Source organism: Myotis myotis, unplaced genomic scaffold (assembly GCF_014108235.1).
Source record: "Myotis myotis isolate mMyoMyo1 unplaced genomic scaffold, mMyoMyo1.p scaffold_m19_p_18, whole genome shotgun sequence".
Taxonomy (NCBI): Eukaryota; Metazoa; Chordata; class Mammalia; order Chiroptera; family Vespertilionidae; genus Myotis; species Myotis myotis.
In genome coordinates this window covers 11122819-11144309 of record NW_023416322.1, presented here as the reverse complement: position 1 = coordinate 11144309, position 21491 = coordinate 11122819, and the positions used below count along the sequence as shown (strand labels likewise).

The 21491-nt window shown below is 57.7% G+C and overlaps 1 long non-coding RNA gene across 1 annotated transcript; it reads left to right on the top strand.

The window, feature by feature from the left end:
* The first annotated feature begins 7319 nt into the window (after nucleotides 1–7319).
* Nucleotides 7320–21276, top strand: LOC118672835. Its single transcript, XR_004973223.1, has 4 exons — nucleotides 7320–11325; nucleotides 12129–12288; nucleotides 12613–12739; nucleotides 20935–21276. It is a non-coding gene; the product is annotated as an uncharacterized LOC118672835 (long non-coding RNA).
* Nucleotides 21277–21491: the final 215 nt, after the last annotated feature.

Genomic DNA, 21491 nt, shown 5'->3' with positions numbered 1-21491 from the left:
TGTTTAGCCTAAAAAACTTGTGGTCGTAAAAGTTATCCTAAAATATTTGAAAGCCTTTGGGGGAGTAGGCTTGTTCTGTGGGCCCCAGAGGCAGAGCGAAGACCTGAGGCTGGTAGATAGGACCCGGAAAGGCAGTTCACTTCAGTTTTGTCCCAGTAGTGGGACCTCCAAAGGTGGGATGGGAGGCACTGGGTCAGGCAGAGGCTAGACCGCACCACGTCTAGGTCATGGTGCTGTTTGTGGAGGGCCCGGTGCCGTGGACGGGCAGCCGGATTATGATAATCCCTTCCGATTTTATCAACAAAGCCCTGGACCGACCCTTTGGGGATGCTCAGAGCAGCACCTCTCAGTTGGGAGACACTTTTGTGCTCCTGCCGGGTTAGGCTGGGCACAAATACCAGCCCTTTAATGGTGTCATGAATATTTAAATGATTCTGAGGCAGGCTCTACCAGCAGCCCTCAACTTAGAACTGGTTGACAAGCCTTGAGCCGAAGGTCAAGGGTCCCCTGGTTTTTGTCTGTGTCATTCTTTCCTCCAGTAGCAGCCTCTGTGAGGCAGTTTCCTATTCCGTGACTCTTCTTTGTTTCTTTATTTAAATCCTCACTCTGGCCGTGACTGCTCTTATTTTTCATTGCAAACATACTGTATTTTGGACCCATTACCACAGAGCAGACAGACTAGAAGGTGTGCAGGTCTGTTTTGGCTTTTAAAACTTTGAACGGTGTTTAAAAATCAAGAGTTTAGCCCAGCCAGCGTGGCTCAGTGGCTGAGCATTGATCTATGAACAGGGAGGTCACGGTTGGATTCCCGGTCAGGGCACATGCCCGGGTTGCGGGCTCGATCCCCAGTGTGGGGCATGCAGGAGGCCGTTGATCAGTGATTCTCTCTCATCATTGATGTTTCTATCTCCCTCTCTCTCTCTCCCTTCCTCTCTGTAATCAGTAAAAATATATATATATATATATTTTTTTTTAAATCAAGAGTTTAATATAATAAATCTGGATTTCCTCCTTCTCCTGAAAAACAGGGTGATCCGGGCTCCTGGGGGCTCCATCTCCAGCTGTTCCCCGCAGGCAGGCCGGGGAGGGGCTGCCTGTGAGGAGAGGATCCTCCTTCCACTTGGCATTTCCCCCCAGCGGCTTCGCCTTTCTTACCTGCCGGCCAGCCCACAGGCATTTGAGTTTGCGACTTTCTGACGAGACTGAAATAGGCTTTTGCGGGCTATCCTGGGAACCCAAACAATATTTTTTTTAGTATATTTCAATGGGAAAATGAAGATCAGCTTTTAAAGAGCAGATATGTCAACAATGCGAATTTGGGAATGCTGGCAGGGTCCTCAACTAGAATGGTATGTCTTGAGATGATGGCCTGTGTCTTACATTGTTTGCCGTGTGTGGCTTAGCACCTCGTAGGAACTTAAGAAATGATTTTCTGAGTGCTCGTCGTCTGCCCTCCCAGGCGGAGCACAGAAACACCTCGTCCCTGTGGGCCTGGGCCTGATCTCTCTCTGCAACACCCACTCGGGCCCTGATACTGGTGTGGCGTTTGGGATCAGCCCCGGCCCAGCTCCCCTGTCTGGAGAGAAACAGTTTCTGTCTGCATTAGAGCTCCTGTCCCTATAGAGTGGTCCTAATGAGGACATGAGAGGACGTAGAGGCTGCCCCAAGCCTGCTGTCCTGGCTGATGCCAAATGGGAGTCTGTGGCAGTGACAGGGTGCTTGCATTCCAAACCCTGGGCAAGGGCTGGGTAAAAGTTCAGCTCCTTCCCTTTAAAGAAAAAAAAAAAAATTCTTCGTCTTTGGCATCGCAAAGTTTTGACCCAGATCCGTCAGAGGCCATGGGGAGCTCGCGATGTTTGGAGGGCCGGGCTAATTTCCGAGGCCTGTAGCTGCAGAGGAGCCCGGGAGGACCAGTGGCCTGCTGGCTTGGAGGGGAAGCCCTGCCTTTGCAAGTCTGCCCCGGCCCAGCCTCCGCAGGCCCCCCGAGTGTGCCCGGGAGGAGCCAGCCCCTTCTCACTCACTCACAAGTTATCTCTACCCCCGAAGTCAAACACGGCACGCAGCACCCTGTAAAGTCGCTTCCTGGTAGGCTCGAGCGTGCTTGCTAAGTAAACATCCTCCCCTGGTTTTTTTGGAACCAAATTCGTTTCTGCTTCCTGGTCATCCCATTGGGCTGTTTCTGTTCTCGGTGCCGCGCAGAATCAAGTTAACAGAAGAAAGAGCTAGAACCGGGCAGAGGCACCTAAAATGACCGGTTCAATCCTAGCGACATGGTAAGAACGGTGATGGGGCTGTGGGAAGAAGAAGAAGAGAAGACTTAGGTGAAGAGTGAAACCTAACAAAAGCTTCCCAAACATAGAGCTTGTCATACTGCTTTGCAAGTCAGAGTCGGTTCCGGCTGAGCCCCTGAGACGGGGACCTTTCTTTGCATTTACCCAAGCTCAGAGGCTGACCACAGTCGGCCTCTACCTGCAACCCCTGTGGCTGTGAACGGCCCTCCTCTGACCCGAAGTCACTCTTGCTCCGTCTCTCATGACTGACTTGCCTCTTCTTTCTCACCGCCACCCACCCGTGACATCCCCAGCGCCATGGCAGTGAGCAGCCAGGTCATTCACCAGGTTCACCGGGTGATGGGCCAACTGTGCGCGGAGCCCTACTTCCCCCTGGTTCTCTGTCCTGGAGCAGGAGGCTCCCTGGCAGAGCTCAGAGCCCTTTGTTTATTTGATCCTGGGCTCTTGGATAAATCAGGAATGTCCTGACATGAACTTAGGCATGTTTTTCTTCCATGGAAAAGGAAACTCCGGCAAATGGTATTTAAGTAGGCAGAGGACCATTCCGGGGGGCTGGCTCTAGTGCCATCAAGGCCGCCTTCCTTCGGTCATCAGACCAGTAGGTAACTTCTTCATTGGCATGCTCTACCCTGGAGCCCAGAAGGTGTGAATTTGAAGCACTTTGCCCCCCGCGGGGAGCCTGGCACCGATGATGCCCTGGGCTTCTTTGAAAACCGTGGAGTGCCGTGGTTGTCTTCCAAGTGGTCTTCTTGCTGTGTGAAACCGGGGCCCAGGGTAGTTGCTTGAAGAAGGCGGCTGGGGAGGCAGTGCACGGGAGAACGTGGCTGCCTGGCCTCTCTGTCTCAAGCCATCTTCTTGGGAGTGGCAGGGTTCTTGACGTGATGTATTTTATGAGTCACCTGCCCCAGGACCCGAGTATCTCTCTCACTTCCAGTCAGGTCTAGCCTCCTATGGTGCAACTGGTTGTCAGAAACCTTTATGGGTCTGGATTCTTTGGATGTAGTGATGTGGGATCCAAGACCCCTTGGGTCTGCCTAGGTATACAGGGTCCAGAGATAGCATCGGAATTGTTCTGGAAACATATCTGGGTCTGTGCTTTGCTGTAGTGGAGACCTGTCAGTCTCCTAAGACAGTCTCAGGCCTTCTCCAGAGCATTGGTTTCCCCCCCTTCCCCCATCCCCAAAAGAGTGTCCAGGTATGTGAATACCCAGGCATTACCATCACAGGGGCAGTGGGGGTGGGCTGGTGGCGCCTTATCTCACTTGGCTGCCCACCCCCAGAGAGAAGAACCCAGTCCTTGGCCACTCCAGGTCCAGGCGTGGCTGCCGCTCTGTTTTGCTGCTTTTCATGTTGTCGGAGGATCTTCTTGGGAACAAATGACTCAGCAACCTGGATCTCCGGGACTGAGTGTGGCATAAGTGCCTTTTGAGGAGCGATTTGGACGGATCCACCCCGTCTCTAAAATTCTGAGCTCAGGAAGAATGGAGACCCAGACGCTTTTGCTCTGCATTCTTCAGGCTGCCATTCAATTTGGGCTCTCGGGTTCCTGCCCCGCTACAAGGATCTCACTCGTGGGATAAGCCAGGCAATGTTTTAATTACACTTCTTGTCTTTAGGAAATTCCAGGGAGAAAAAGGTCCTGGTTGGGGGCCAAAAAAGCAAAACACAGCACAGACCAGCTGCGCTGTGAATCTGGACTTGTCTGTGGCAGAAAGAGTTAACAGGACAGTGGTCTCAGGGTGAGGACCATTTTCTTCTTATGGCCAGCCGGGAGAAGCTCACAGGGCCTTCTCCCAGGGCTCAAGAAAAGATGACGCAACATTTGGTGTGGGACAGCCCTGTCTGCCTTGTGGGTGCTGTCCCTCAAAGAGTTAAGCTGGTCTTGTGGCTGGGAAGCCCTCAGGGAAGGTGTGAGCCTGCAGGGACCAGGCTCTCGATGCCCCAGAGCAGTGAGGTGTGGGGTAAAAATGGGACTGGGGAAAGTGTGGCCAGGGAGCCGAGTGCAGGCCCAACTTTTTTTTTTTTTTTTTTTTTTTTTTGCCTTGTTTGACCAGCCTTGGCACTGCCCTCAGGCTCTCCAGGGGAAAAGCTGCAGTTCTGCTCTTGCAACACAAGGAGCAGACTGGAGAATTTAGATCTGCGTCACAGAGCTCAGAGAGAGAGAGGGGGAGAGGGAGAGAGAGAGAGCGCTCCGTCGATAGGTCTGCTAGCAACAGCCGTGCTGCAGCAGAGAGAGAGAAATCAAGAAACAAGTCATAGCAACACCGGGCACCAGGTTCTGCCAGCTCACTTGCCAAGCCGTTCAGAAATCTGCTGGGGGCCGGAGGCCTCTGGGTAGCCTAGGCTATAAGAGGATGATACGCAAGGTGGCACGGGCGGTTCCCGTGGGGAGGAGGTGGGGGGGGGGGAGGTAGGGGTGGGAGCAAGAGGTGGTGGGGCCACAGTGGAAGACTTAACCGGACCGATTTCTGGAACATTCGAGACTGCGGCATCTTACAGCCGGACCAAGATTTGGGTCTGCGCAGCCGGCGATGGGCGGTCCGATGGGCTTCAGGACTTGATGGCGTAACCCTCTTCTTCCCCCACGTACGTATTTGCTGGGATCGGGGGCGATGTCTCTGCGTATGTGGGCGCTCTGTGTTTCTCACCCCCTTTCTCACTTTTTGCTATTTTTTTCTTGGAGAGAGAGCTTTTTTTCTTTTTTTTTTCCCACTTCAGTTTCTTTTCCCTTCGTGTCAGCTGCTCAGACCTGTTCAGGGGCGAGGAGAGAGGAGCAAGCTTTCCCAGGCGTCCCACCTGACCTCCTACTCTTTATCCTCCTGTTCTCCTGTTGGGCAGACACACGGACTGGTTTTCCAGGTTAAGTGTCAGCACTGTCTGTCTGTCCGAGCAGGTCTCAGGTGGAAGGGGGGGGCGGGGGAGGGGGAGTGAGAAGGAGAGGTGCTGAGAGGGAGGCCAGGGCACAGTTGCCCAGGGGCTGCCTTACTGAAACGCTCAGCCCTGGGAATCTGGCTGGTGAGGAGCAGGTGGGCAGGGTGGGGTGTGGGCTGGGAGACGTGGGGTGAAGCTGGTTGGCTTGTCACTGCGTAGTTGGGGAAAGTGGGGAATGGTGACGCAGTCACTGTTGCATCTTGTTAGGATCTCTGGGGGGACAGGTAGTGAGGTTCCCGGGGTGTGGGGGGCCAGCCGAGAGGGTTTAAAGACGAGCTGAGCGGGGAAGCCAGCATTTAGAGATTAAATGTCATCCCTTTGGCGTTGGAAAGTTGTTTACCTTGCGCGCTCTGTGTCTCCATGTTGGCACCCTTCCAGTTCACATGTGATGGCCTTCCTTGTACTGCTGCATCATTAACTAAGTGACTGAGCTGGCCTTCCATTGGCCAGGGGAGGGCTCTCACTCCAGACACTTCCTCTGATTGGTGGGTTGGCCCGTGGCAGGTGAAAACCTCTCTCTCATTGGCTGAGGGCAAGGTATCAAATCTGAATTTGCATTTCACTTGCTTAAAGGGGAGGGGGGAGAAGCCCAGCAGCTTTCTAAAATCTGTTTAGGGGTGTGCGTATGTGCTCCTGGGTGCCTGCTTTTGACTGACCAGCAGAATCCTCTTCCTGGGCCTTTTTATTTCATGCACTTTAAGGAAGGGGAGCTCAGGGCACCCCAAACTTCGTACAGGGGGAAGGGCTGGGGAGGTAGACAGGTGCACAGAGGGTTGGCCCAACTGGAAGAAAATATCTGTCCTTTAGTTTGGTGTCAGAAAAGGGAATTTTCCAACCAGCCACACCTCAGTGTTGCGGCAAAATAATTCTTGGCTCCCCTGGAAACGCCCGGGCAAGGTAGGGCAGAGCTGCTGCCGCTGCTATTGCCACCCCCCGGGCTTCCTGCTGACTCTGGGCTACTCCCAGGGGGGACCAGAGATTTGCATTGACGTCTGGGGCTGCCCAGAGCTGAGCCCAGTGTGGGAAGGACCTGCCTTCTGGAAGCTGCTGCTCCCTGGCGCTTGCAAAGGTGAGGATGGGACCGACCCCCCGGACGTTGCTCAGAAGCTGCGTATCAGGTGGGGTTTCAGGGAGAGCCCCTGGGGCCTGAGAGGTGAGCCAGGCTTGTCCTTCTGGGGAGAGACGAGAGTGAGAGCAAAACTAGGGCAGCAGGCTGTTCCTCTGGTTGGGGGGCAGGGGACGGGGGAAATTCAGGGTTCCAGCTCCCCATCCCGTCTGTGGTGCAGGTCTCACATTGGTGGGGAGGGGGTCCCCGAGCCCTGCCCTGCGCAGTGGCCCCCGCCCATGACTGCGCATCTGGGAGCACAATGCGCCCTGGGTCTCTGGCCTAGGGCAGCACCGCCCTTCTTCTTACATAACGGAGGGCACGGCTGCGCCTGCTCGGCCCTTCCTCGCCAGCCTACCTCCTGGCTCCCGGGGCCCACGAAGCTGGGGAGGGTCTCACAGGGGAGCCATGAAAGGTTCCGCTCTCGTCCGGTCAGAGGTAGGAGCTAGGTTTGCAGACAGCTGTTCCTCGTATTGGGGTGTAGAACGTAGGCTGTCCTTCTGAGTGCCCGGGGCCACCTCTGGCCCCCAGGACCTCCCGGGGGCATGGGCTGATGCCCTTCCTCCCCTCTTATGCTTCTGGCGTTTGAGAGGCAGTTTCTGAGGGGGACGATGTGCCAGTTGGGAGAGTGAGGAAAGGTTGGGAGGCCCCGGTGGGAGGTGGTTGGCCGTCGACTACTCTTGTCACTGGCCCTCTGTTCCCTAGGTGGGCTGATAATGTGCTTGGACTCCTTTTCTTGCAAGGCTGCCATTTTGGAGGTATGTGTGCTGGTCTCTGACATGGTGGCGTTGGTTTTTCTGGTCCTGCTGTGCCGGTTCTGCAGTGGGCGGGGAGGGGGGGTGCAGGGGCTGTGATGGGGGGGGGGGAGCGGGGGGGGGCATGCGGGGGGGCAGAGGTGGGCATCGGTGGCTGCCGCAGTGAAGGTGGCCCAGTCCCAACCCCAAGCACAGCCCTGGGGGGGGGGGGCTCACCACTGGGGCCCGGGTGTTGCCAGAGCATGGGCCCTGCTGAACCAAGGCCTGGGTCATCATGCCTCAGCCTGAGGCTTAGGGCTGTCGGGCGAACGGCTGGATCTTGGGGGTGGGGGGGCGTGGAGAGGAGGCAGAGCCATGGCAGCTCATCTTAGACGTGTGGGATCTGTGCTTGGGGTTCCCCAAATAGGTCTGCCTGGGGCAGGCAGCCTCCCACAGGCAGGGGTTGGGGGGTCCCTGGCAGTTCGAGGATCTGTTCGGATGACCCTGTCTGTTTGCCATTTTCCCCTCTGTTTGTGCTCAGGCCCCTGCCAGAGCCGATCCCCCGAGCCCAGCAGGCGCCCTGCCGTCCCCATCCCCATCCCCGTGCCATTCCCCGTGCCATTCCCGACCAGCTGCGTGCAGCAGCCATCTTGTCTTCCTGCCCAGAAACGTGAAATGGTTTCTCCTCGATCCAGAGGAGAGCCTTCCCCTCGCAGGCTGCCTGCCGGGGGCTGTCTGCAGCCAGCCTTAGATCCTGTCCCTAGGTGGCCACAGATTCTCGCAAAACCAGGTGACTTCCTTTTGCTTGCTTTTCCCGTCTCTGCTTTCACCGGTGGCATTTTCCGTGGCACCCACCCACCTGCCGCAGTGCCCGCTGTCCCCCGCGGACCTGTCCTCCCCTTCACCAGCGGGGTCCTCAGAGCCACCCCTGCCCCCTTGGGCCCAGCTCCCATGGGCTTCATCCCCCCTTTATGTTCCTTTAGTTGTTGTTTTTTATCTGTAAATCTCACGTCACCTATTAGATTGTGAGCTCACACGTAGCCAGTGGGTGCCTCCTCCCTGCTGGGTCCCCCATCCAGCTCTCTCACAGCGGTCATTTCATTTATTCCTCACCCCAACCCTGCGGGGAGCACCCATGGCCGGTAAGTGTTCTGATCATGGTTCGAACCCTGGTCTCTCAAAGCCTTTGTGTGTTTTTTTTCCCTCTCTCCATCCTCTGTGTCTGCAAAATGCCTTTGAACGACGAGGTAGGTCCCCCCAACATGACTATTTAAGGAATTTTGTAAGCTCCTCATGCGTGGTGGGACTTTGGGTAGCCGGTCCTTTTGCACCTACGGCCTGGGTCCCTTGGCTGGCCCATACCACCCTCATTGACTTTATCCTCTTCGGTTGTGGCCAGTTTCATTCATGAGGCCGGCTTCTTGCTTTATAGCTGATATGGATGGACTGACAAACCTCAGTGATCCTGGAAGAGGATGAGGGGGTTGGGTGGGGATGGTGTCTTCTGAGCAGAAATCAGCTCCAGAACCCAGAAGGGAGTGGAGAGCGTGGGAGGCAGAGAGCAGGGGCGTGGATTGCTCTTGCACAGACGGAGGTTTGCGTCTGGACCCTGCCTCGTCTTCACCGGGTGGTTTTAGACAAATTACTTGATCTTCCTAAGTCTCCGTGTCCTCAGTCAGGAAGACGGCGCCACTGTGACTACACAGAAATGCCTGATACCTTGCCAAGCAAATAGGTTCCCGACCGAAAGTGTGGCTCCCTTGCCCCTACCCAGTAGGTTTGCAGGGACGTGAGGAAGGAACACAGCAGTTGGCTGGGCTCGAGAAGAAATGGGGGCGAGGGGAGCTTGCGTGCCTTCAGGGACAGCAGAAGCAGAGCCAGGGGAGTGGGAGTGCGGAGAAGGTCTCCAGACAGCAGGCACCTGAAGCCTGCCAGGCGTGCCCTTCCCCACCCAGAGTAAATGCCCCTCCACCGTCTGCCTCAGAGCGAGGCCACGGGAACGGAGCCGGAGGACCGGTGGTGGCAGAGGGAGGGTTAACCGGGGCGCCTTCCTGGGAGCCTCTGGATGCCAGGTTAGTTTCCCTCCCCTCCTCGCAGCAGTGGTTGCCTGCTTCCTGCCACGCATCCGTGGGAGGGGAGCCGGGCACCCCGAGGCCCCTCGTCACCAATTCTGGGGCTGCAGAGCGGAGAGTGACGACAGCCATGAGTCGCCAGCCGACGGCAGTGGGGACCCTGGTGACGGCTGCTCTTGTTTTTTTCCTCTCTGGATGATGACTCAGTGCGTTGGGAGCAGGAAGATGGAGCGCTCAGCTGAATGGCCAGGACATTCTGTCAGCGTGAAAGCAGACGCAGCTTGTCGGGGCTGGGAGCTGACCCCGCGGCGGCCACCAGGGTCATTTTCAACACGGGCTGGGCAGCAAGAAGCCCACCGCTGGGTATCGGGGCCGGGGGGAGCCCCGGGGACTCACCAGGGTTCTGTGGGCCCTTGCTTCTTAGAATCGGAAAAGAACATGCAGCTGTTTGTATTTTTAGATGAACTTGACAAACAGGGTCGCTTCTTGAGCTCCTCTCATGAGTCCCAAATGGGAGACATCTTGCCAGGGCCCCTTGGGGATGCCTCCCTGTGGCTGGTTGCCTTGGACAGAAGGTGGGGGTCTCTTCTTGGGGTGGGGGCCGGGCTAGCAGGAGCGCTCCGGGACCCCACGGACAAATGCCCATCGTGGGGATGTGGCATCTTAGGTTTTTCTCAGCTGGCATCGTGTGAAGATGGTGGAGACGCATCCCTGGCCTTAAGCTGAAGCTCAGCTCTTGAGTAGCCTGCTTGGGCCTCCCCTTTCCTGCCTTCCCAAATCAAAGCTTATCTCCCCTTCATCTGCCTCCCTCCCTTCTCAGGGAAAATTATAGACCTTGAGTTCCTGACCTGGGGGTGTGTGTGTCATGGCGGCTCAGAGTTCTAGGCTTTTCCTGAATCTGCCGCATTGCGCTGAGTGCATGTGACCTGCCCCCAAGCCCCGCCTGCCCGCCGGCCCCGCCCCACCATCCCTGCTTGGGAGGAAGGGAGAACACGGAGCTCCATTGCCGTTGAATGGTGGCCAAACCATTATCCCCAGCATCTGGCTTCGCTCTCTCTCCTCCCCCTTCCGTGTCGCAGGGCAGGGGAGCCGACCACCTGTGGGTGGGGACGGAGGGGCAGCCTGGCCCGGGGCTCCCGGCCTCCCGTCCCTGTGTCCCCTTGCTCCGTCTCACGCGTCCCCACAGGCGATGCTGGCACCTCCTCCCTTCCCCAGAGACCTCGGGCGGGACTCACGGGGGACCTCTGGAAGGAGTGGCTTGGGGGCCTTGGGAGGCTGAGGGAGCAGGGAGACCTGACCGAGGTCACAGCGGACAGTTGGTCAGAGCGATGGGTGAGCCGCCGTCCCCACCCAGAGCTCACAGGCAGCACCAGCCCCTTTGCGTCATGTCTCTTTGAGCCTGAGTACAGAGCAACTTGACCTAAAAAAAAATCATCTATAGGTGGGTGTTGGATGCTTTGAGTCTCCTGTTTCCTTGTCCAGAAGCTGTGTGTATGAAGAGAGCCCCGATGCTGTAGTTCAGAGAGCTCCGTCGTCCCTCAGGTTTTGTTGTTGTTGTTTAATAATGTTATTGATTTCAGAGAGGAAGGGAGAGGAAGAGAAGGGTAGAAACATCAAAGATGAGAGAGGATCATTGATTCATTGGTCAGCTGCCTCCTGCGCGCCCCCCACTGGGGATCGAACCCACAACCTGGGCATGTGAATCCAACCATGACCCCCCTGGTTCACAGGTCGGCGCTCAACCACCGAGCCACGCCAGCCTCAGGTTTGTCTTTGAAAGAGCTGGTGGACAGGCCTTCCTTGACAAGACGCTGTGCCCAGTGGCACTGGTCTTTCCCCAGGACGATGGGCCCAGCAAAGTGTTGCTTCTGTCATTGGATGCTGAGCCGCAGCGGAGGGCCACGGTCCCAGGGCCACATCATAACCCTAATGGGGCCTGGCTGGAGCCTGCACAACGAATTGCTTGTGGTTGGCCCCGTAGCTGAGCCCACCTGTCTTCCTTTTGCTTCTTCCCCACAGAGAACTCAAGAGGAGTTGAGCTCCGTGAGTGACAACTTCGTGGAGACACGGCCCAGCTGAGGAGGGTGCTGGTTGCAGAAGACAGCGGCCATCCTGTGGGGTCCTGTGCGCCCGTTTGCATTTATTTGTAACCCCCCAAAAGAGACAGATGCGTGGCAGCCCGGCTCCGTGCAGTAAGTGTTTGTCTGCATTCTTTTATTCCTTCAGACATCGGGAGTGGATAGATGTTTTTTGACCCCAGCCAGCTGCTGTGGCGTCTCCGTTCTGTTCCGGCACGCCCCACCCTTGGTGCTCCGGAAGAGAGGACTGGATTGCTTTTCTCCTGCTGTGCGGAGAGCTGGAGAGAGGCTAGAACTCAGGGTTCAGCCCCCCCACACACACACACACCCCTCTCATTTCGGAGACGTCGGTTTTCCCTAAAATGGAGCCAAAAGCCCGTGTCCCTCAGTGCAGAGTGTTAATGGGCCAAATGGAAGGACCCTGTTTGCCCTCCCTGCCCCCGGCAGGGAGGTGAGGCTCTCAGTTGGCTGGCTGAGGGAGGCTGGTCCTTGCCAGCATCTAGCATGGTTCTCTGCCAAGTTCTAGCTCCAAATCTCTAGGCCGGTTGGAACCTAGACTATATATAGCCTTCGCTAAGCAGTTCTTATCGGACGCGTCTGCCCTCCCCTGTGGGAGAGCAGTAGTTCTACCGGAGGATCAGAACCTCGAGAGTGAGGCGTCTCTCAGGGGCCTTTCATTCTGGGAGGGGCGTGTGTGTGCGTGTGTGCATGTGCGTGTGTGTGTGTGTGCGTGCGTGCGCGTGTGTGTGCGTGTGTGTGCGCGTGCATGTGTGTGCGGCGTGCGTGTGTGCGTGTGTGCGTGCGCGTGCGCGTGTGCGTGCGCGTGTGTGTGCGTGTGCGTGTGCGTGTGCGTGTGTGTGTGTGTGTGTGTGTGTTCGCCCGATTCAGGGCTGCCAAGCTCTCTTCCCCTCATTTAGATGCGGATGGATACAAAGGTCATATGGATGAGGGTACTGATGTAGGAGGGGCTGACAGCCTGGATGGATTTGGACTTTGGACGAGGAGAGACCAGGCCCTGGCTGTGGCCCTGGATGTGGCTGAAGGCACAGCGTGACCCGTGGCGAAGACCAGCCTCTGGTATGTCTTCTGGGTTTCCTGTTTGCCTTGCCTTGACCTCCCCCTTCCTTCTGTTGGACCTCTTGTCTTCCCTGCCTTTCCCCACCCCTTCCTCCTCCTTCCTTTGATTTTCTTTAGGATACATGAGGGCAAGCTCAGCTCCGGCATCCGGGAACTGCGCCTGCTCCCTGCCCTCACCCCCCCCCCCCCCTTGGAGTTTCTGGAAATCTGCCTTCGCCAGGCAGAGGTGTCAGCCGACCTCAGGAGAGTTGGTGGTGACTGAGGGTGTCATGCTGGGTGGTACAGGCAGAGTGGGCTGGATTCTCTGCCTTCTCCCTCTTGCAGGTGCTGTTGAGCCACCGCTGCAGTTCCGGGACCCAAAGTGCTGATGGATGTGGCGCACCACCAGGCTGCTCCGTGGAAACCTGATGCAGCCTGGAAAATATGACTTAACCCCTTCCCGGCCGCCCGGGTAAGTCAGGTGTGGCCTGTCCCCTTCTCGTTTTTTCCCCAACCCCTTCTCTTCCCATGGAGGCCATTTTCCTTATTCGGTGAGGAATCCTTCAATGTCTTCATTCAGAGTCTCCCAAACGACTTTTCTCTCCTTCCCATTCTCTTCCTCCCAGCTCTTCTGTGAACGGGGTTAGTTGCCAGCAGATACCGGGGGCAGGTGGCCCACGAAGCGACCTGGCTGCTGGGGTGTGTGGGAGATGGCTGGGAGGTTGCTGGATGTGGCTGCCGGCAGAGCAGTTGTGTCTCCCGCGTCAGTGACGGGCTACTCTCCTCAGCCCCCAGTATATCACGTAGCCTGAGCTTCCCAGTAACCCCTCAAGGTCCTGGGAACCCTGGCACTGGGGTGTCCTCTTCCCGGAGTCATCTCTGGGGATGTCCGTTCTTACTCTAGCACCTTTAGTCTTGTGGCCTCAGTCTAGAGCTCAGTCTGGAGTGTAGACTGTGGCCTGGGCAGTAGATTTAGGGGCTCTTTCCCTACCTTTTAAAAAAAATATATTTTTATTGAATTCAGAGAGGAAGGGAGAGGGAGAGAGAGATAGAAACATCAATGATGAGAGAAAAATCATTGATCGGCTGCCTCCTGCACACCCCACACTGGGGATTGAGCCCGCAACCTGGGCATGTGCCGTGATCGGGAATTGAACCGTGACCTCCTGGTTCATAGGTTGATGCTCAACCACAGAGCCACACTGCCCGGGTTGCCTACCTTTGTGTGTGTGTGTGTGTGTGTGTGTGTGGGTGTGTGTGTGTGTCAGTGTCACTTTCTTCCTCTAAGCTATTATTGCCTTGGCCTTAAAAAAAAAATTCCACGCCCAGTAAGCCATGGCAGAGCATCTGTAGGCAGTGGATGTAGAAATGTTTTTCTCTGCCTCGCTTGAGGATAATAGCATGGGTGATTAAAAACGATGACGGCTGCAGAACTGGGGAGGCCTGTCGCCTTGTAGAGACAATTCAGAGAGCCGACTCCCGGCGCTGGCCTTGTCGCCGGGAAACCTCACCCCTACCAAGTAGATTCCGGCAACGCTCTGGGCCAGTAGCACTGGTTGGAATTAGCCAGGGCAGCTTTGTCTGGTGTCTGAAGAGAAAAGGAGGGTTGCTGCGTAATTTGATGACACCCTCGCTAACAACCGGAGGCCCTGTGGGGTCCCACCTCTCCGCTCTCTTCCTCACCCCACTCCCTCCCCTGGGAAGGCAGGCCAGTGCTTCCACCATGTTTCAGTTCTTTCATTTCTCTTCCCATCTGAGATGCATCTGTGAATTGGCTCTGAGCAGCCTGAGATCCTCCAGAGCAGTGGTTCTCAACCTTGGCTGCACAATAGAATCACCTGGGAATCTTTTTAAAATCCTGATTTCTGGGCCTCATCCTCCGGAAATTCTGTTTCTTTGTTACTAATGTTGTGGCCCCACCCCATAACAAAGAAACAGAATTTCCAGAGGATGAGGCCCAGAAATCAGGATTTTAAAAAGATTCCCAGGTGATTCTAATGTGCAGCCAAGGTTGAGAACCACTGCTCCAGACGGAGGCACCCAGGGCTGTGGGGATGAGTCGGGTTTCTCTTCCTTCAAGGAACTTGACCAGTCTCAGCCCCTCCAGCAGCCTGACGGGCTACTCTCCTCAGCCATGGAGCAAGCGATGGCTAAGGGTGTTGGGTCTGGAACATGAATAAAGAGGAGGGGTCGACTTTGGTGCTGCTGGGGAGACGAAGAGGCACGGGCCAAGTCCCTCCAGATGTGCCGGCTGTGGGGCTGGAGCCAGACGGAGCTGTTGGCCATGGTCAAGGGGCCTCTGCTCTCCCGTGTGCGGTGCATCCCTGGCCGGGCTCTGGGTGACCGCCACTCCCACTCGCAGCCCTGCCTGTCCAGATTGGGAGAGCCAGGGTGGGCAGCTAAGGTGCCTGTCACCTCTGGCCTTTCCAGACCCGGGTGGAGCTTCCCTGTTGATTTTCCTATGTGTGCTCCTCGCCTCATTCTTGTGTCCCTGCTCACCAGCCGGGAGCACTGTGTGTTGCAAGTCAGGCCAGCAGAGCAGTTGACACCTCCTGGGGAGGGCAGGAGGGGGGGGCGGCGGGGGGGGGGCGGTGCGGGTAGGACAGGCATATCTGGCACTTTTTCCTTGACCTTTGGAACCTTGTGGTCTGGAAGCCAGGAGGCAGGGTGAGGCCTTTCCATCTGAGTCCAGCAGAGGTTAACCGAGCTGGTGGCACCCGAGCTGTGGTGGCGTGGCTTGGGCAGCGGGCATTGGAGGCGGGGCCCTGCCAGGGGACCTGATTGGTCAGCACCTTCTCGGTCCCATTGAATCCTGGTCTGGTCGGGGCTGTGAACGGTTTAATGCATGCCTTGGCTCTGTCCCCTGGCACTGGTGCCCCCGAGGCTGCAGCCACAGCTTCAGAGAGGATCTGTACCTTGTGCCGGTCACTTCTGTGGGCACGTTGCCTTCCTGGGAGATATGTGAGAGATACCGCCTGCCCTTTCCCACCAGCTGGCTGTGCCAGGGAGGCCCTCGCTTCACTTTGCTCTTCTGGGACTTGCAGTGTCTGTGAGGAAAGCAGAGGCTGTGGTTGGGTTCCCGCTGGCTCCCTCCACGGGAGCTGCCTGTGGGCCGATAGAGCCGGGGAACACCTGCAGGCCCCAAGGCCCATGCAGAACCTGATGCAATCATGTTGAGCCTGGGCAGGGGAGGAGCGGGAGGATGAGGATGGAGAACGCCACGTAGGGAGATGGCTGTGTATTGATCGCAGGTTGAAGGCCAAGAGGGCGTGGGAGGGTGTATCCCGTGTCCAGCCAGGGCTGCCTGCTGGGGCCTGGAATGGACGTGTGAGCACTTGGAGCCCAGCTCAGGGCCCGTGCTGAGCCTGGGAGGCGTGGGATGGGCAGCAGAGCTCTTGGTCTCAGCAGGCAGTCCCGGGATAGGGAAACTGACCTGTGTGCAGAGCCCGCCTCTGCTTATCTGATTTCAGCGTCAGAACCACCGTATGAAGCAGGTGTTACTTCCCTCTTACGGTGAAAGAAACTGTGACTGTGAAGTGACTTCACCAAGGTCACTCACTCGGTAAGTGGGGTTGCTGAGATTTCAACCCAGGCACGTCCAAAGCCTGTGCTTTTCATTCTCGCCCGCTGGGGCTGGTGCAGACATTTTGGGGAGCTGAGGCCCTCCGTGGGGAGGCGGCCAGGAGAACGGATGTGAACAGAGTGGAAGGCCAGGCGCCCGTTTTGGGGGGAGGCTGGGCCCAGGAAGGCCCTCTGGGATATCCATGGACGGGCAGGATGGAGCAGGCAAATCCATCCCCTCCTCAAATCTGGATTCGGCCTCTGCAATGTGCCAGGGCCTGGACGGGGTGCTGGGGAGGCAGCATGCTGGTGTGGCGGAGGTAGAAAACAGGAATAAACAGAATAGAAAGGAACATAAAGTAGACGTTCCGGAAAAGGAGGACCCCCACGCATAAGGAGTGGGGGTCCAGATGTTGGTCGGGAGGGAATGTAGGGGCCCGAAGGACCTCAGCCACATGGGGAAGCCATAGTATTCAGGCCTCCAGAGAGTTAGGATGGAGATGGATGCCAAGCCCTCTCGTTCTGTCACCTAGGAAAGGCATCCAAGGTCCGCACAGCTCAGAGGAACTGGCACGGACCTCGGAGGCCGTAGCCATCAGGCCGTGGGTCTCCCGCAGACCAGGGTGTGTCCATTGGCCATGGCAGCCCTCGGGGCTCCGTCTCCCACCCTCAGCGGCGCCTGCTGGTGTCCCTGCCTCAGCCCGGTCACCGCGCCCCTTGCCCCACAGCACGGGCACCTCGGGATACGGCTTTGCCGAGTCACCGGTGAAATATGTGCCCGGGGGAGGCAGAGCTCTGTGCCCAGCCTCTCCTGGCACAGCACGTGCTTCTGAGATGGTGGCGATAGGGAAGGGACAGGCGGAGGGGAAGGGACGAGAAGTCACCCCGTGTTACCGAGGCCTGGGTGAGCCTGATGTCTTGAGGCGGAGGCAGTGGGCGGCTGGGGACGTGGGAGGGAGAGTTCCGTGGGGCCGGCTCCAGGGCCCAGGGCTTGTTTACGTGGCGCCAGCGGAACAGCGGCCGGGCCACGTGACTCAGGCCACGTGCTGCTCCTTCCCTCCTGGCCCCGGGTCACACCCGCTCCCCTCCCCACCACGGACACTGCCCTCTGCCGCCAGGGGCCTGGGGTGGCACGGGGTGCGGTGGGGGCTCAGGGAACGCCGGCTTCCGTGACTTGGTGGAGACGGGTCAGCAGGCCTTGGCTCCCTTGGTGAAAGCCCATTCGCTTTACCTCTTTGGGACTCGCTCGCATTCTCGAGAAAATGAGGGGGTTGGCAAAGAAGCCTTTGGGAGGTTCCTGCCAACTCCGGCAGGGGCTCCCTGGATGTGGGTGGAGGTAGATCTTAGCCAGAAACTCTGGACAAGGGCAGCTGGACCCCAGCTAGGGAGAAGGGAGGGGTCTGAGGACCCGCCTCCAGCGGCAGTCCTGTGCTCTGAAGAGGCACTGATGCTGTCAATCAGGGCAGGCAGGCGGGTGGGGACAACTTTCAAAGGCCCCCTCCCCCAGAAGCAAGTGGGAAGGTGGCTGATGAGGACCCTCCGGTGACAGAGGACGGGGACGCTGCTCCCACCAAGAGGCTTGTCTAGATGGGCCAGCGTGTGGGAGCTGCCGGGGCAAGCTGTGCCTGTGGGTTGGGGTGAGTTGAGGTGCCGTGTTCTAGAAAGATGCACACACTGCTCTGTCTGGCCCCGAGTCCGGAGAGAACATGGGGGTGCAGGCAGGTCCTGTGTGTCCTGGCCCTTCCCCGAGACACCTGCTCGGGGTCTGTGCCCTTTGCTGTCAGGAAGTTTTCCTTTATATTTAGCCTCTTTTCTCATGAGGTTGTTTGCGCCCTTCTATTTAAAAAGAGAGAAGAAGAAAAAAACACACACACAAAAACAAAAATATCTCAGAGCCGCCAGTTCCATTTTGGCTTTTGAGTCTTGAGTCACTAGTTCAAAGGTAGCAAAAATAACACGCGTGCGGGAGAGCCCAGGTCCAGGTCCTGCGGGCGGTTGTGCAAGGCCAGCCCGAGGCCAGCAGGGCTGGGAGCCGGGCCCTGGGCAGCCTCCATCCCCATGGTCCACTCCTTCTCCCCCGGGGCTGAGGGCTCACATCGTGCAGCCCGCTAACCAGAATGCAGGCTTTAAAAATGGCTCCATCTCTCCAAGATACCATCTGCTTACTAGACACTTACCTGGGCTTCAGCACTGTGAGCCCACCGCCCTCGCCCCAGGATGGGGATTTGGGCTGGGACTCTGGCAGGAGAGGAATTGATCGGCAACCGCCCTCTCTCACGCACACCATGTGATGCTCGCAGCTCTTTTCACGTTTTCCAGCTCATTTGGTCCCCACACAGCCCTGCGAGGGTAGATGGTGTTATCCCTATAGTTGATGAAGCTCAGCCAGAGAGTCCTGCCAAGATCTCATCCCTGGTACCCGCTGAATTTGGGTCCGACCCAGGTCCCGACTCCAGTTGTCATTTCCTTGGGTTCCAGCCGTGTTCCGTCGCTGGTCAGTGGGGTGGGGCGGGGCAGGGATGGGGAGCGGGTCTCGGCAGTTGCCTTGATCTCTGTCGGCTGCAGGTCTCTTCTCAGAACACCCGGGGTCTCGTGTTCTCTGATGCTCTCAGCTCCTTGGAGCTCCTGTGAGAACCCAGTGGTGCTTCTCGGCTGGGAAGCAGCCGTTCCCCGGCGTCTGCGAGGTCTCACGCTCCGCACCACTGACCCGGCTGCGCGGCACCTGGCGTGTGCACGCAGGCCCGTCTCCGCCAGGCGGCTCTCTGAAACCAGGCCCGTTCGCGGGGCCTTGGGGGTCTCTCCGGCCGGTGTGGGAGGTCTGCCCGGCGCCTTGCCCGGCGTGCACCTGCGCTGTGTGTGTTACCTGTCTGCTGGCGAAAGCGCAGCGCCTGCCGGGGGGATTGGCTCATGTCCAGTGGGAAGTAAGATGCCGTCCTGGAAACGGGGAACGTTGGCTTCATGGCTGACTCGAAGAGGCAGACCTCCCCCGTGGAGAGGAAGGCGGGTCAGAGAATTCCTGGGCACCTGTGCTCCCTGAATAGTGAGCCTGACCCCCACTCTTTCTAGGGGTGCTGAGGCAGAGCAGGGAACAGCCTGTCTTCTTGGCGGGGTGGCCCTCTGAGGGATCTTCAGTTGAACAGCCAGGGCTTGTAGGAAGGGGGCGAGGAGTGTTGTGTGTTTATTTACTTGACCCGGATGGTTCAGGCTGGATCTGCAGGTGTTCCCTGCGGAAGGCTTAGGATTGGACGGGGCCGCATGCCCGTGTTTGCTCAGGTCGGTCCCTCTGTGCCCCCCGAATCCAGCCTCAGCATGTAGAGCAGCCCTGTGATGGGGAACCCACAGCGGGTAGCTTTGGTGGACGAAGCCGTCTGTAAGGTCCCCTGCGGTGGAGGGAGGTTTGTCCTCTTGATCCCAGTTTTTTCCGTTCACCTGGAGGACGGGAGGATGGCTGAGCCTGTGCAGGGAGGGTGACTTAGGCTAGACTCCAGGGAGAACTGGCTGGCATCCCCTTTGCTGAGGGCTCCCTAACAATGACGAGTCCTCTTTCTCTGGGGGGCAGCGGGGCGGGGGGCGGGGCGGAGGATTGGATGTCCTCCCAGCCCCAGGCCCGTGGACGCTGAGGCTGCCTGGAACAGCATGAGGTGTGGGTCCCAGGGGCTAGAACGCCCTCGGACTGCACGGTCTGTCTTTCTTTCCTGCCTTTGAGGCAAGCCTAGGCTGGGGGGCGGGGGGAGCTCTCGCCTGGTTCCCCCTTGCAGAGACAACTTCTGGAACTGACCCTGTAGGACTGATACGATTTGCAAGTAAAAAAAGGGCAAAGACATGGTGCTCTTCATCCCTATCAGGAAAGAACCCTGAGCTGCTCTAGGCCTGTCTTTGTACCGCCCGCCCTGAGCTCCCCACAGCCCTAGGGACCTTCACTGGGCACTGGAGATGTGGGGGGTAGGAGGGGGTGGGACACGAGGCAGGACCGGGCCTGGTTTGCTGGGAAGAAGGTAGGAGGTAGAAGAGGACTATCTCAGGCAGATGCACTGCTCGGGGGCCACTGGCAGTACCTGCTCTGCTGGAGGCACAGGTGTGTGTGCACATGGGCATACTATTTAGAGGAAACCCGAAGCCGGAAATAAACCCGTTAATGGCTGCATGAGGGTTGTATTAAATATGGAGAACCGGGTAGCCTTTCTTGTTATGACTCCTGCAGCTTTAGCTTCGAACGGCCTGACAGGTGGGGGCCATTTCAGTGGGCCCTCCTTCCTGTAAGATCACGCTTGTTTTGGGTTGCCTTTCTCTCCTTTCTTTGCTGTCTCCACTCTCACCCGTTCCTTTAGCGAGTGAACATTTGCCCATGCACATGTTCTCTTGGGTGGGCGTGGGGTGTGGTGCTTTCCGTGTCTCTGGCATCCTTGAACGTATCACTTTTATTTCGGATGCGAACAAGCCACACGCTCACTGCAGAGATGAGCCATCTCTGAGGGGGCAGGAGCCTGTAGGCAGACCCTCCCCGCCCCTCCTAGTCCCCAGACCCCTGAGGAGGTGAGCATCAGGGGTCTTTGCTGGGACCAGCTCAGGCCACGCAGGGCAAGCCACCTCCTTTTTTTTTTTTTTTTTTTTTTTTTTTTTCAGAGAGGAAGGGAGAGGGATAGGGTTAGAAACATCAATGAGAGAGAAACATCGATCAGCTGCCTCCTGCACACCTCCCACTGGGGATGTGCCTGCAACCCAGGTACATGCCCTTGACCGGAATCAAACCTGGGACCCTTCAGTCCGCAGGCTGATGCTCTATCCACTGAGCCAAACCGGTTAGGGCCAGGCCACTCTTTGGGGTGGGGGTTGCTCACACATGAATCCCCCAGATACTAGCTGGTTCTTCTTTTCAGCATGGCCCCTGAGTAAGAGCCTTGGATGTCAGAGACCACCTGTCTCCCAGCTTGGGGAGGAGAGGACAGGCCAAGAGGCGGGGACACAGGCTCCTGGCCCCTGGCCTCTCGCGACAGGTGGGCTGTGTTCAAAAAGGAGCTCATTTCACCTCTTGGCCCTAATGGAAGTTATTTGTATTTTTCTCTCCCTCTCTCTTTTCCCTCCTCTCTCTCCTTCAACCCACCCCAGCCTCCAAAAGAATTTAATCTGCTGGACAACAAACAATACTGTTATAAAACTTTGAAAACAAGAGGGCGAGGCCTCCCTGACAAGGAGAAGGGCATGCCGGGTAACAGCGAGGGAGCCTGCCAGGCCACGGTGGAGCCGGGCAGGAGCCCAGTTGGCTGCGTACCTGGGTGCCTGCCCCCGTCTAGCCCACCAGCCGTGCCATCGCCGGTCCAGAGGGGAAGGAACTGAAAGGAAACGGGGGGGGGGGGGGCAGAGACGCGCTTGAAAAGGGGAAGTTGTATGTGTTCCCCGTTCTCTGATCTGATGGGAATGCACTAGACTGTGAAACTTCCTCCTCCCCACCTCCCTCCCTCCCTCCCTCCCCCCTCCCTCTCCTCCTGCCTCCTCCCACCACTCACTGTTCCAGGTTCTGAGACTGGCAAACAGAGGCCCTGAGAGCAGAATGAGGCTGGCCCAGCAATGTAGGCACAGCCACCAGCCCCGCCAGCGTCAGGGGAAGCAGGAGAGGAAGGTGCTCGGGTTGGCTTTGGACTCTGGACCTACCCCCCCCCCCGCCC